Source organism: Bos indicus, chromosome 27, assembly GCF_029378745.1.
Source record: "Bos indicus isolate NIAB-ARS_2022 breed Sahiwal x Tharparkar chromosome 27, NIAB-ARS_B.indTharparkar_mat_pri_1.0, whole genome shotgun sequence".
Lineage (NCBI taxonomy): Eukaryota > Metazoa > Chordata > Mammalia > Artiodactyla > Bovidae > Bos > Bos indicus.
In genome coordinates, this window is record NC_091786.1 from 1,422,144 (window position 1) to 1,437,268 (window position 15,125).

Genomic DNA, 15,125 nt, shown 5'->3' on the forward strand with positions numbered 1-15,125 from the left:
TGATAGGCTCCTTGACAGGGTATCTGAGCAGCTCTCCTCAGGGAAACTCCCAGGGTCTCTGTGTCAGAGACTCTGAGGGCTGGCAGCTGAGAGGCCTCTTCCTGCGGCGCGCAGCTGCAGGACTGCTCCGGGAGCGGCCAGGCCATGGCCTCCTGGCTTCGTGGTCCCAGCTGAGGGCCCGGGCCCTGGACACTGGCTTGGTGATGCTGCTGCTTACTTTTTTTTAAAGATGCAGATTGTATTCTTGGCTGGTGTCCTGAATCTGTGAGGATCTCTGATTCCTCGGTCATCATGAGTTAGACTTTAGATTCTAGAGAGGCAGAAAGCTGTTTAGACATTTGAAATAAAAATATCAGATAAGAACAATGGACTATCTTTAAAATTCCACTGGACGTGAGCACACTGGACTCTCCAATGTGAAAGAGATCTCCTAGTGAGTACATTTAAAATGGGTCACTTTCTCCAATTTTAGCAATGTGTAAAGAGGGGGTGATTTTTTTAAGCCAATATTATGCCATTTTGAGAATGAAGTAAACGGGTGTTGACACGTCTCTGCACGCTGAGGTTCTATCTAACTTGCCATGTGTGTGAATTCCAGCCTCTTCGCCTGATGGAGCTAAGGATTTCGGGTGAGATCTCTGTGCATCTGGAATGTCTCTGACCTATGGAATAAAATGGGGCCCAGTCCTGCAGAGCTTGCCCTTCAGGGGCAGGACTCACACAGGATGGGGCTCTGGCTAACTCCTCCCGGATTAAGGGCAGTGAAGAAGGAGGCTCTGCAAATGTCCTTTCTTTTCTCCTCTCAGTGACTCCAGGTAAGGTTTCCACACATATCAAGCACTTTGTTGATTTTGAAATCACTCTTGCAGCCCAGGTTTTCTAAACTTCACCAATCAACAAGAAGGCACTTAGGTAATTTGAGGTAAAAATCAGTAAATCGGTCAATTATGGAAACGAGACTTCCCTGGAGTGGTCTGTGAGTAGACAGTTCACGACCCGGAAGCGCTGTGCTGACCCTCTGCTGAGCTGCACGTCATTCAGGCAGCTCGGGCTGCGTTTCAGAAGTTTTCTATGCAAATCGATTCCGACACTTTTATTCCATGAGAGATTAATGAGCACATTGATCAATTATGGGAATGAAGACATCCTCAGTGTGTTTCATAGATAAAAACTTTAAGCAACAGAAAGCATTAATCTGCAGGTTTTTTTTTTTAAGTTCTGACACCCTTGCATGTTGTAATTAAGACAGAGCAAAATCACGCAGACACAGACATGTCACTTAAAAGGACTTGATCTTTTTCAGTTAGTCTTTTCAAACGGAGTTTTAAAAAGTCAGAAGTTAAAAACTGTGCATTTCTCATTAGAGCCTATTCAAAGGATTAAAAAAAATGTACAGAGAGAATAAACATCAAAAGGATGATGACATTTCCGAGGCAGAGCTTCTTTCAGCAGCTTTCTCGCCCTCATATCAGATACCAGGCGGTGCTCTTGATCTGCACTTTTATGTGCTCTGCTTTGAAAACAAAATGGGTTATAAACTGACTCACAAAGTCCGGGGAAACCCACTGGCTTTCAAGGCGGAGAGGGGGTCACCTGTCCCGCCTCTAGGGGCTATGTGGCAGAGTGGACTTCCATGCCTCCCAAATCTGGGTTTTGTTTTTTGTGTGTGTGTGTTTTAATAAAGCCACAGGGTTGGATTCAACAAGGTTTGATGGTGTTACTGGTCCCCTGGTCCCTTGACTCTCCTGTTGTTGACATTCGCAGAAGGTGGTGCCCGGACCGTCCTGGGGACCAGCTGTGTGGCTCCTCTCCTCTCTGGCTGTGGCCGGTGCTGAGAACAGGACAGGCCTCGGCTCATCTTTCCCTCCCTGGAGGGCACTGGGAGACTTGCTGAATCAACGACGCCTGGGCTGAGCGCTTCCATCAGCTGGGGCTGCTCTCTCAGAACCACACGCGGCGGCTTATGAACTGCGTCGGTCTCTCAGTTCCCGTTTACTGATGGCTGCTGTCACTGTGGCCTCATGTGGCAGAGGGGGCAAGGGAGCTTCTGGGGTCTCTTCTCATAAAGGCACTGATCCCACTCATGGGGTCTCCACCCTCATGCCCTCATCCCCTCCCAAAGCCCCACCCTCCCACCTTAACCCCATCGCCCTTGATGTTAGAATTCAGCATAAGTTCTCGGGGGACACAGATCGCCAGGCCATAGCACTGAGATTATTAGCATTCCCTGTGGTCTGTGGCACAACCTTGCTTATCTGGCCTTCTTGGCTGTGCTCATGCCAAAAGGGGGCTTGATGTTTTTATTTAGGGTCATGGCAAGACCGAAAGGAAGGTACAAAAATTCCCACACACCCCGTCCCCGCCTTGCACAGCCTTACCTCCATCAGCATCCACATCAGATGCATTAGTGCCTGTGTGACAGTGGGCGGGCCTGCAGGCGTCATCGCCCGAGTCCATGGTGCACGCGAGGGTCCCTCCTGGTGGACTGTCCTGTGGGTGTGCACAAACAGGGGGGCTCGGGCTGGGTCTGTCAGAGGCTGTGAGGGGATTTTTCTCCATGTGGCAGCTTGTGATCAAAAGAAGCCACCACGTCAGCCTGGGCAGCCCCGTCACTCTCCCCCTAAATGCCCACATACGTGCTCTTCTATCTGGTTTCTTCATATCGCTTATAAACTCACGGCTGTTTAAGTTGCTGGGGGTCGTGGTTTGGCTGACACCTGCTATTTCCTCCATCCCCCTTTTCTTCCTTTTTCTGCTCTGACCCCCTGATTAGGGATTGGCTGGTGATGGTGCCGTCTCTGCTCCAGGAGGCCTGGCTGGCCTGTCACGTCCACGCTGATGAACTGGAGACATGTCCACGGGAAGGATGGCCATGGGTGCTTCTTCTGGGTGGTGTGGCTGAGGGGAAGAGGATGGAAGGCCTCCTTCTGGGTCGGGGGTGGTGGGCGCACATCCAGGGACACTGGGAATCTCACAGGCACCTTTGCTGGGGTCGGGGGAGCCTTACCCCTGAGGAAGTAGCAGTTCAAGGTCACTGGGCTGCTTGCCTCTGGCACTGAGAACGCACTACAGATTCCCAGGCTCTTTAATGGTCCTGCATCAAAGCTGTTCAGGGTTTTCTTGGGCACATGCCATCTCTGAGGTCACAGGCACAGACGATCCTCATCCACCAGGCTCTCTGTCTCCATGTGGCTCCTAGGAGGTGAGGAGAATGGGAGCCCTTTTTTAGTAAACGTTACCAAATAGGTTGGAAACGCATCTCATACTCGATCTATGCTTTCAATGCTTCTTTGCTGCTGCTGCTGCTAAGTCGCTTCAGTCGTGTCTGACTCTGTGCGACCCCATAGACGGCAGCCCACCAGGCTCCCCCGTCCCTGGGATTCTCCAGGCAAGAACACTGGAGTGGGTTGCCATTTCCTTCTCCAATGCATGAAAGTGAAAAGTGAAAGTGAAGTCGCTCAGTCGTGTCCCACTCTTAGCAACCCTATGGACTGCAGCCTACCAGGCTCCTCTGCCCATGGGGTTTTCCAGGCAAGAGTACTGGAGTGGGGTGCCATTGCCTTCTCCGAATGCTTCTTTAGTCGTGTGCAAACGCATTCTGTTTTCTCCTGGGGTCTCCCTGAGACCAGGAAAACTGTCCACTTTCAATCCTCTGATAACTGAGAGTCTCCCCATAATGAACTAACAAGTATCTTCATCAGCGCCTTTCTTTCCACTCCTGGTTCACTAGGAATCAATCAACGTGATGCTTCGGAGGAGGAGGCCGTTTCTGGGCATCTGCACAGAGGCATGCAGGAGTTGACTTCTCATTTCCCCGCAGACCTGTGCTTACAGAGGAGCCCACTCGGGTGGCTCTGAACTGTCTGTGCTAAAATGAGCAGAGATGACTTGAGAAGATGAAATCCCCAGTGCTCAGAAGCCCTCCCTCCCCCCACCCCACCATCTATTTCTGCCTTTCGTCCCTTCCTCCTTCCAATGTGTGTGAATGAGCATCCAGATCACAGGCAGGAGGAAGACTCCAGATGCTGGGAGGACCCCCACTCGGAGTGCCCTCTGGAGGAACTGCCATCGCAGGGACACACGCAAGCTGGGTTCCAACCTGTCAGAGAGATGCAACCACGAGGGCTGGCACTGAGTGTTGGGATAAACAGAAATCCGCTTATTTTCATTCTTCCTGCCAGAAAGTCTCCCTCCTTCCGCGGCAAATGTATCGTATAAAACCGGTCACATCTCAGTTCCTCTGTGTCAGATAACTAACTCCCCATTTTGCCTGGCGGTGGGGATTTTCCTGTCTCTCCCTAGGCCCAGGATTCCATAATATTTTAGTATATTTTTCCTTTTGAAATTTGAACACAAAATAAAAATTTTGTATTTTTGCTCTTGGCCTTTTGTTGTCTCATCTGTATGAGCACCGGGTAACTTTGCACGTCCCTTTATCTCATTTCAAGCTGCAGGAGGATTTAGGTCCGCGGCGAAGCCTCACGCTTGGAAGCAGTAGCGTGCCCAAACGCTGCTGGACTGTCCTGCCGTCGGTCGGCCCTCTGAGGTCCTGTGTCCACGCAGGGTGGTCTGAGCGGCTCTGCTCCTCGCGGCCTTGCTCTTTCCAGGGGTCTGCGAGCCCAAGGACTCAGCTCCCCTTGCACCCCTTCCATCTTTATCTCCCCTTTGGCTTCCTGACACCTTCTCTTACCCTTTTGGATTCTGATTGACACATTCTTTAAGACTGAGCAAAAGATTCAAAGGCAGGGAGGCTGCGGGCGAGGGGTGGGAGGTGGGTGAGCGGGGAGCAGGCCCCGGGGCCCGGGAGGCCATAGTTCAGGGCTCTTCCCTGTGGACGGTGGGGGCCACGGTCAGGCCAGGTGTTGGCTGCCCTGGAGACAGGAGGGAGGCGCCACCTGACTCAAGGTTTGGGGACGCTCCGGGAGAAGACCCAGGGTCACTTTCATATCTGAATGTCGTTCTCCACGTTGCGGTGACGGGCGGTTAGGGAAGCAGCCTCCCGAGTTCTCTTAAGAGCTGATGACACAGGGCCCAGCACTGTGGTCAGCGCTGGGCGGAGGTTCTCCTCCTGGAGCGTGGCACCCCTGCCTAGCGCCCCAAGTGGCCCTGGCCCCCCCGGGACACTCCAGGTCGCCTTTCTGCTCATCACCCCCCTCTCCCAGGGGTGCACTGCATTTTAAATGTCATCATTAAAAGTCCAGACACCAAGTTCCTTTCTTTTCCCCTCCATGTCCCTGCATGTTCAGGAGGGACGAGTCCTGGGTGCCTGTAGCTCAGGCGGTGTCTTGGGGGTTGACAGCTGCCTTGCAGGTGGTAGGAGATTTGCTTCCTTTGTTATTTTTGATCCATGTGTATCATCCTCTCCGAGCTGAAGTTATTTACCCAGACGGTGCAAGGGAAGAGCTGGGAGGAAGGGAGATTAAAACAAGCAGGATGTCCCTGCATTAGAAACGGCGCTGAGCAGATGCAGCTCACGAGACAGAGCCGCGGGCAGGGGTGGATGCCTGGGAGGGGGACGGTCAGTGGAACTGGGATGGGGCAACCAATGTGCGTCTGCAAAGGACTGTGTTTTCTTTTTTAAAAAACTTATTAGCAGGCAATGAGGATGAAAGGATGAATGAGATGTTTGCCCTCATCTTTGTAAAAAGAATCTTTATTTACAGGCAGACCTTAAAACCATGCTATGCCCTTGGGGGCTGCGGCAGGAGTTGTAGGGTATTCTTATGATTGTGAACTTGGTGGCCGTGGAGCTGGGTGGCAGAAGGCCTGAGACTCAAGTAACGTGGGGGGCCTGCACATCACAGAGACGTGCCTCCAGCCCAGCCCTCTCCCATCGCTACGTCCTTACTCCGGGGACGAGGAACTAACACCACGTGTAATAATATGCTCGGTGCCCAGAGCATTCTTCAGTAACTGACTAACATCTCTTCTGCTTCCTCTAGCAAAGCTGTTTGCGTCTGCTCATCAGCGGTTTGAGCAGCTGTGGTGCTGGGTTGAGGTGGTGTTGGTCAGAGCAGGGCTGGGGCAGGACCCTGACTCCTGTCTTTGTTCACACGTCCCTCCTGTGTCCACAAGATAACTGAGAAGTCTTTCTCTCTTTTTGGCCCTGAAGTCTCATGGCTGAACCCCAAGAAGGCAAAGCTCATATGTCTATCCATTACAGGATTCCTGATGTATGACCCATGGAAGGTGCTCAGTGTAGGTTTTGAATGAATTGATTAGTAATTTATCCCAATCAATAGAAATTGAACCCAGATATATATATATATATTTATCCTGCACGTACATGCTAAGTTGCTCAGTTGTGTCTGACTCTTTGTGACCCCATGAACTTGTAGCCCACCAGGTCCCTCTGTCCATGGGGATTCTCCAGGCAAGAATACTGGACCGGGTAGCCATGCTCTCCTCGAGGGGATCTTCCTGACCCAGGGATTGAACCTATGTCTCCTGTGGCTCCTGCATTGCAGGCGGGTTTTCTCCCACTGAGCCACCCAGGAAGCCCTTACCCTGCCTGAGTCATGGTAAAGCAATAAAGTGTAGTGATTCAGAGTCTGGGCTGCAGGATTTGACAAACTGCGAGTTTAATGAGTTCGAGTTCAGTTCTGGGTCAGCAGCACATTCACTCTGTCCTGGAACAAGTTATTGAATCCCAGATCCTACTTTCTAAAATGGACATAATAGTTGCCCCTTGCTTATGCAGGCTTGTTGTTCAGTCTCTAAGTCATGTTAGACTCTTTGAGACCTCGTGGACTGGAGCACACAAGGCTCCTCTGTCTCCCACAATCTCTTGGAGTTTGCTCAAACTCATGTCCACTGAGGCGGTGACGCCATCCAACCAGGTCCTCCTCCGCCGCCCTCTTCCCCCTTTGCCTTCAGGTATATGCATGTACGTCACATACTACACCTGTCACATACGCATTTTATGTTTCTTAGTGTGCTGATCTCCCTTCTGACCAACTAGTGCTTGAGCCCCATGAAGGTGGGGCCACACTGGTTCAGGTTGCTATTTTTTGACCAGCACTTAAAGCAGAGTCAGGACCTCAGCATCTGTATGTTGGACGCAGGGCCCCACAGAGTTGTAGCAAGGTGGTAACAGAGAGCCCGGATTTGATGAGTGCAGGTCCCACCCCCTCTGCCATATCACTAACAGGGGCTGGTCAGCACAGAGAGGAGGTTTTATGCACTTTCCTACACAGAGGAAGTTCAAGTAGGTTACATGCATAGGAGGTTTGAGTTAATACATAGATGGGATTTGTTTATAATTAACATATTAATTGCTTTTATGCAAATCACAACTTTAAAGTGACAGTGTTAGAAAACTGTCCCCTTAAATGCAAGTGTAATCATTGCTCCTGCATCTTTGTTTATGCTAGGCAATCTTCTTTTCTGTATTAAAAATCAACAGATATTGAGAGGAAGAGTCTACAAATACTCTTAATTCCACTACTTTACGAGGTTCTGATCCCAGTTTGAGCAGAATTCTCATTAGAAAAAGAAGTCAGTTTGTTTATTATTTTGGCCATGCCAGGGGTCGCACCCAGGGCCACTGCAGTGAAAGTGCCGAGTGCTAGCCGCTGGACTTCTAGGGAACATCCCAAGAAATTCAGCTTTTTATTTTAAGCTATTTCCCAAAAGACAGGTGCCTCCTAGATTAGGTCCCCATTTCTACTGCAGTTCTTAGCGGGGAGCCACGTGGCAGCTGGGCTGCTTAGACTGTACGGTGAGCGTGTAGTTCCTAGAATTCAAGAACTGACTTCTGACGGGAGAAGGCGGCTCCCACAGTGTCCCTCAGAGGTAGGCGCTGTAACGCTACATTTTGGTGGGACGTTTCCTTTCCCTCAGATGGTGGAGCATCGCCTGGCAAAACTAACCTGTTATATGTGGCATTTAATACCTTGAGTTTTAAGAGCAAGTTACTAACTTTAACATTCTGGAATCTGAAAAAACCTGTGCAGGGAACAACAGAAAGAGAGGCACTGTATTAATTATTTGGCTGCTTAAGAATGACTCAATTATGTAACAATTATATAACAACTTGCTGTGTGATTTATAAGGTGTGTTTCCTGTGTTTATTAAAAAGGGAGTTACTCCAGCAATTATGTAATGAAATAAAAGCTTGTTTATACTTGAGCTGAACATCTTTGAGAGTTTATTGTTTTTATGCATTTTCTTTCATTCTTCTTCCTTTCTTAATCGGTCTACTCTGACGTGTTTTCTAGACTTCACATTAACTGGTGATGACTCTGAATCATTTGGCTGATAAAGTGAGCGATTTCTTTAATATACTGAGAACGTCCAAGAGACAATAGAGGTTTTATTTATTTTTAATTAAAAATTATTCTACATCACAAAGTTTCTTCCTGCACCAATCCCTCCTTTTGCAGTCCTCAAAGCTGGCTGATGAAAAGGCTCCTAGGAGCATGCGTCCTGGTTCTTCTCTAGGACAGCCAGGAAACAGATGCACTTCCCGCCTCCAGTGCGGCTGCGCCAAAGCGGTAGATTTCTGTGGCCGGAGAGGACCCGGCAGCCCCCGCGGAGCCCTCGCCACGGGGAGGGTCCCGCTCTGACCGCCTTCCCTTCAGGGGTGGTGCTCTCCTCGGGCGCTCCGGGCCTCGGGGCCTGGCCTCCCCTCTCGGGACTGCGGGTGCTCCAGACACAGGCAGCCCGCGGCGCCGGGCAGGGTGGGGCGTCCTGCATCTCCACCGCCCTCCTGGTGTCCCGTCCGGGCCTTAGTTCTCCGTCTGCCAGGCGGCCGCCCCTGGTCACAGGGACGGTGGGACCGCGAAGAGCAGGTGCTGCTGGCCCCGGCGGTAAACCAGCTCCTGAGGCGTTCCGGGGGAACTGGCTGGGCTTCCTGCCCTCACTTTCCTCCTCTGTCAAGTTCAGAGTCTCTGTTTAATCAGCGAGTCCAACGCCTGCTGCAGGGAGGTTATAAAGCCGTGGCCTGGCTCAGCCCTGGAGGTGGTGTAGTAAGTGTGGTCTGAGACCCCAGCCTCCTCTCGGGAGCGGGGAGGACCCGGTTCGTCTCCCCAGCGCTCCAGGCGACACTGGAGCTGAACCAAGTGAGCTGTGAACGGAGGAGAGAAGCGGCTGGGATCTGCGCTGAAGCCGGCGTCATGGGGGCCGATGCTCAGGCCTCTGCCTTCCTGTGCGACAGGACAGGGTGCATGGGCTGCTCAGACACAGTCCCTTCCGCGGGCTGCGCCTCAAAGGCTCCAGGAATGAAAACATGGGCTCTGACTATTGCACTTCGAACTCTATGGACTTCTGGAAACAAAGCTGAAAAATGCTTTCAGATGTGGTTTCAGAGCTTGTAGCTTGAGATTTCCTCTGCATATACGATGCAGTGACACTTCTCATTTGTGAGATACTGGTACTTACTGTCTTTTTGTAGAAAAGACGTTAGACTGACCCGCACGGTGATGCCGGCCTTTAGCTTGTGACTTGGGGTGGGGAACTTCAGCTTTCTGGCCCTGAGTCACCCCAACCCCAGAGCCGTATCCTGATATATTGCAAGAACTTCATGAATCCGTTTCTGCAGTGTCGTTGCTTCCAGCCCTTTATGAGAATTTTTTTTTTAGGTTCTTGTATATTTTTTTAAATACTTTTGGAGGGATGATTGCTTTACAGAATTCTGTTGTTTTCTGTCAAACCTCAACATGAATCAGCCATAGGAAGACATATATCCCCCCCTTTTGAACCTCCCTCCCATCTCCCTCCCCATCCCATCCCTCTAGGTTGATACAGAGCCCCTGTTTGATTTTAATGAGAACTGAATGCACACTTGTTTATATTGTAAGAGGGGCTAGAGATACATCAGTTATCACTGCCTTTTCTTTGGTCATCATTGTGGGAAAACACACGAAGCCCCATCAGCTTAGAGCTTAGGTCTTGGGAGCTGATGCTCAGGCCTGAGTTGGTGTTAACGTTGGCTCAGCTGTGGGAGGGGCGGGGGGTTACAAACAGCCCTGCACGTAGCGACCTGGAAGAGACCTGACGCATGGCCGCAGGTGATCCCAGTGATCCCTGTGGGGCTGGGGAAAGGAACACGCACAGCAAACTTAGGGGAATGTGAACTTTAATTAAAGGTGGAGGTACAGTGAGGCTCTGGACACCAGGGTGGCTCCCGACGGTCCCAGGGCCCGCAGTCCTGGACGATCTCATCACAGCCCGTCACAGCCCCGCATGACCACACAGCAGTCACCGCCCACTAGGATGTGCTCAGGAGCTAAAGTGTGTGACGGTTGGTAGAGAAAAGGGAGACTCAACCCAGCGAAGGGGAGCAGACAGCAGGGGTGCGCCTTGGGGGCCGTCTGTGCCCTGGTCCATCTCCAAGGCCCAGGGAGCCCTGGGAGGCGGGCAGGCCCCGACCCGTCACGGCCATAGTTTTCCTCTTTTCTCTGCACCTCTCACCTGGCCCTGCTACCGCATCTTCTTTACCCACCATCCTGACGGCGGAGAAGCAGGGCCTGACTGGAGGCCTCCTGGGTGCTCCTGGGGCCAGGAGTCCCTAACCCATGGTGGAGGCTCCCCCGGCTGTGGTGCTGGTGGGCTGGCACCGCTGGGCAAGCGCTTTTCTAGATGCACCAACTCAGACGTGGAACTCGTCCAAGTTCGTCCTCATGGACACACCAGAGTAGGGTCTCACCTGTTGGCCATCACGTGACGGGCAAGATTCACCATCTCCCTAGTCCCGCTGTCCCGGGGCTCAAGGTGAAGCCAGCTTCCCTGACCCGTGCCGGCCGAGCTGCCCTCCGACCCGGCCTCCTGGAGCGTGGTCTATGCCTAGCCTGCTTGCGGCTCCATCCTGGGTGTGGGCAGCTCTGAGGCCCCCATCCTGGCTTCCGTTCCTGAGAGGGCTTTGTGCTTCTCTAACTGCTCTGCACAAATGCTTTTCTTCTTTTTCATCTGCCCTGGACCTGGCGAATCCCCAAGCGTCATCTCTCCGGGCTGTGCCCTCACCGGTTCACAGTCAAGAGTGAGGACTTGTGACTTTTTTCTGGTATAGGTACTGTGATAAAAGTATTTTTCTCCTCTAGACTGAAGGTCTGGGGTGGTGAGCGACTGCTTCTGTTTCTGCTGACAACTATGTCTTTGTATCCACCCTGACCAGGAACCTGCCTGGTACCTAACAGATGCTCGGTAAGTAAGATGCCATGTACCTGGAGGGGGGCAGTGTGAGAGGGGCCGGGGCTGCTCTCTGATCCCCGAGGCCCCCCACAGAACGGGGTGGACTGGGGCACACTGCAGAGTCCTGGCCTGCACCCCGGAGATGACGTAAAAGCTGCACTGTGAGGTCAGATCTGATCACAGCCCTTCATCAGCCACAGGGAACATCACACTTGGCAGGAGGCAGATGTGAACATCGAAGTGAGGTTAGAATGTACTTGATAAGAAACACAACAAATAGGCTTTGGAATATCCCTTTGCATAATTAACTCATTATACTCATGCACTGAGTAAATGTCTGTGTGACCATACTCTAAATTAGAAAATTATTTATTTCCATTTCTGTCTATAAACATATGAAAAGGCAACTAAATCACTGTGATTACCTTTGTGCTATGTTCTAGGAAGCTTGTTTTACTCACTTTTAAAAGGAATCTGCGCTATCAGAAAATGAAGCTTCATGTGAGTGGTGAAGGCCCAGGTCTGACTCAGCCAGAGTCTCGGTCTCACTCTCACATGGGCTGGACTCTCTAGAATAGGTTCCACCTACCCAGGGCTGTGGCAGTGATGCACAAGTGAGGTGAGTTACTGCGCGCTGTCTTCCGCACGTTTATGTAGAGACATGAGAGATCGTGACCACCTTCTGTGTGGGAGAGAAGGCTTGCTGTCACACGGTGGGCAGAGTCAGCTTTCTGTGGGTCCATTAGAGGAGTTTCCAGAGCCTTCAGGTGGCTGCGCTGAAGCTCCCTATGCCTGCTGGAAGAACATGCAGGTGGGAGACACGTCCCACGGTCTGGATGGCTTGTGTGTGTGTGCATGTGAGTGAGTGTGTATGTGTGTGTGCGTGAGTGTGTGTATATGAGTGTATATGTGTGTATGTATGAGTGTGCCTGTGTGAGTGTGTACCTATGAGCATGTGTCTGTATATGGTTATGTGTGTGTGTATGCGCACACACGTGTGTTTTGAGAGGTGTGCCTGCTGGGCGAGGGTGATCTCTGCATCACAGATTGAATGAGACAATATGGTGTGATCTCAGCCGTTAAATAAAAACCATATCACAGATTCATTGTTTCACTTTTAAATTATATTGTTTAGCGGCTTGAAGGGGTTCACCAGGGTCTGAATATCAAAAGATTTTGGCAAATCGAGAATGGATTCACTCTCCTTAACTGACTCTGAATGAGGATACAAAGCACTCCTTAAAAAATCTCTCCTCCTTTCCACTACGTTATGGAAACAGCAAGGCTCAGACGTGACAGAGGCGGCCTTCATTATTAGGTAGTTTAAGTGAGAAAGTGATAAATTAGTGTCAGACTTTATTTCTTGAACCTATACAGATGGTGACTGCAGCCATGAAATTAAAAGATGCTTACTCCTTGGAAGGAAAGTTACGACCAACCTAGATAGCATATTCAAAAGCAGAGACATTACTTTACCAACAAAGGTCCGTCTAGTCAAGGCTATGGTTTTTCCTGTGGTCATGTATGGATGTGAGAGTTGGACTGTGAAGAAGGCTGAGCGCCGAAGAATTGATGCTTTTGAACTGTGGTGTTGGAGAAGACTCTTGAGAGTCCCTTGGACTGCAAGGAGATCCAACCAGTCCATTCTGAAGAAGATCGGCCCTGGAATTTCTTTGGAAGGAATGATGCTAAAGCTGAAACTCCAGTACTTTGGCCACCTCATGAGATGAGTTGACTCATTGGAAAAGACTCGGATGCTGGGAGGGATTGGGGGCAGGAGGAGGAGGGGACGACAGAGGATGAGATGGCTGGATGGCATCACTGACTCGATGGATGTGAGTCTGAGTGAACTCCGGGAGTTGGTGATGGACAGGGAGGCCTGGTGTGCTGCGATTCATGGGGTCGCAAAGAGTCGGACACGACTGAGCGACTGATCTGATCTGATCTGATGGAGTTGTCATCTGTGACTTGTATTTTAATTATTATTGCATCTAAGGTTACATGCGCAGGCATTTAAAATGTTAGCTCTTTAATAAATAGGCGTGTGTATGTGTGACCATCTGCCATCTTTCCAACAGCAGGTGTTACAGTTTCCTATTCAATACTATTTGCATGGACAAGAATTTACTCCTTGTCATGGGAGTCACTTTTCACATTTCTATAGATTTTTAAATGAAAACCAATTTTACCTAGTTTTACAGTGTATCTGTAGTAAAGTTTATCACAAGCCCATTTGTGTTCACTACTTTCTACAAAACTATTTGAAACTTGTAGAGGTATGTGCAGCCCGCAGGAAGGCCCTGGCCCAGTCTAAGTGGAATTCGCACAATCGTGGTAAAGAAAAAAGCTTTTCTCCAGTTGTGCTTTACTGTGAGGATGCTGTCTGCTTGCTCTTCTCCCAAATCATATTTAACACTACTTCAGTAACTTGCATGTCAGCCACTCACTGCGTTAGCTTTTTTAGTTCCCAAGCTAAGGACTTCCTGTAAGAGGTGGTGCTGAAAGCATCTTACTTTATAGATGCGGAAGCTGAGCCAAAACCAGATTACTTTGCCCAAGAAAAAGAACCAGTCAGTGGCAGAGCCAGGATCAGAAGCCTGGCTTCAGGGTTAAACTTTTAACCTATTAAATAGGTTTATCATGGATACTGAATATCATTCCCTGTGCTATACTGTAGGATCTTATTTATTCATTCTCTATGTAACAGTTTGCATCTGCTAATTCTAAACTCCCAAACCATCCTTCCCCCCACTCCCCACCTTGGCAATCCAAGTTTGTTTTCTATATCTGTGAGTCTCTTTTTGTTCTGTAAATAAATTCAGTTGTGTCATATTTTAGACTCCACATATAAGTGATATCGTATGGTATTTGTGTTTGACTTATGGGGGTTCCCTGGTGGCTCAGTGGTTAAAGCGTCTGCCTGCAATGCAGGAGACCTGGGTTTGATCCCTGGGTCAGGAAGATCCCCTGGAGAAGGATATGGCAACCCACTCCAGGAGTCTTGCCTGGAGAATCCCATGGACGGAGGAGCCTGGTGGGCTGCAGTCCACGGGGTTGCAGAGTCGGACACGACTGAGCGACTTCACTTTCACTTTATTTCATTTACTATGAGAATCTCTAGGTCCATCTGTGTTGCTGCAAATGGGATTATTTCTTTCCTTTTTACGCCCGAGTAATACTCCACTGCATACATGTACCCCGTCTCCTTTACCCGTCCCTGTGCTGATGGACACCGAGGTTGCATCCGCGTCTCGGCTGTTGTGAATAGTGCTGTGGTGAGTTCTGGAGCCGGGAGTTTTCTCTGGATATATGCACAGGCACGTCAGATACTGTTAACACATTCCTACTGTGGCCTGTATGTCTCTCCACACTCCATGACATTGAGGTGTCCGCCCTACGGTGCCCACCCCACCAGATCCAGCAGCCTGTTTACGTAGCCGCAAGAGTGCAGACTGTGGGGTGTCCCGAGGCGCGAGGCTGGAGGCTGCCTCGGTGCTCCAGTGGTCAGCCCCGGCCTCACTGGGGACATCGCACCCGCAGCGACTCGGCCGAAGGGGAGCAGGCAGACCAGGACCAGCAGTGGTGCCCGGGGATGAGCTGCTCTGCCAGCTGCTGCTCCCTCGGCGAGACTGTGAGCAAGGCTTCCAGATGCCCTGTCCGAGAGGGGCGAGTGCGGTTTCCACCGATGCCTGTGTCTCAGGCGGGTCTGAGACTCCTTTGTGGACACTCTCTGCTCTGTCTACTTCTTCTGAGGATGCGGATCTAATTCTCAAAAGCAGGTGGGCATGTGAGGATGTGGGCATCTTAAACCCACGTGTGACCTCTTGCGATCACCGACTGACTTTAAAGTAAACTTTGGGTTAATAAGCACAACTTCTTAAACTGATTGTTATGTTTATTACTGATTTCCGGTACTTTTTACATTCTGTATATATGTCTTTTTAAAGCTATGTGTTGGGATTCTTTTTTTCTAGGCTTACTGTCTAATTTTTTCC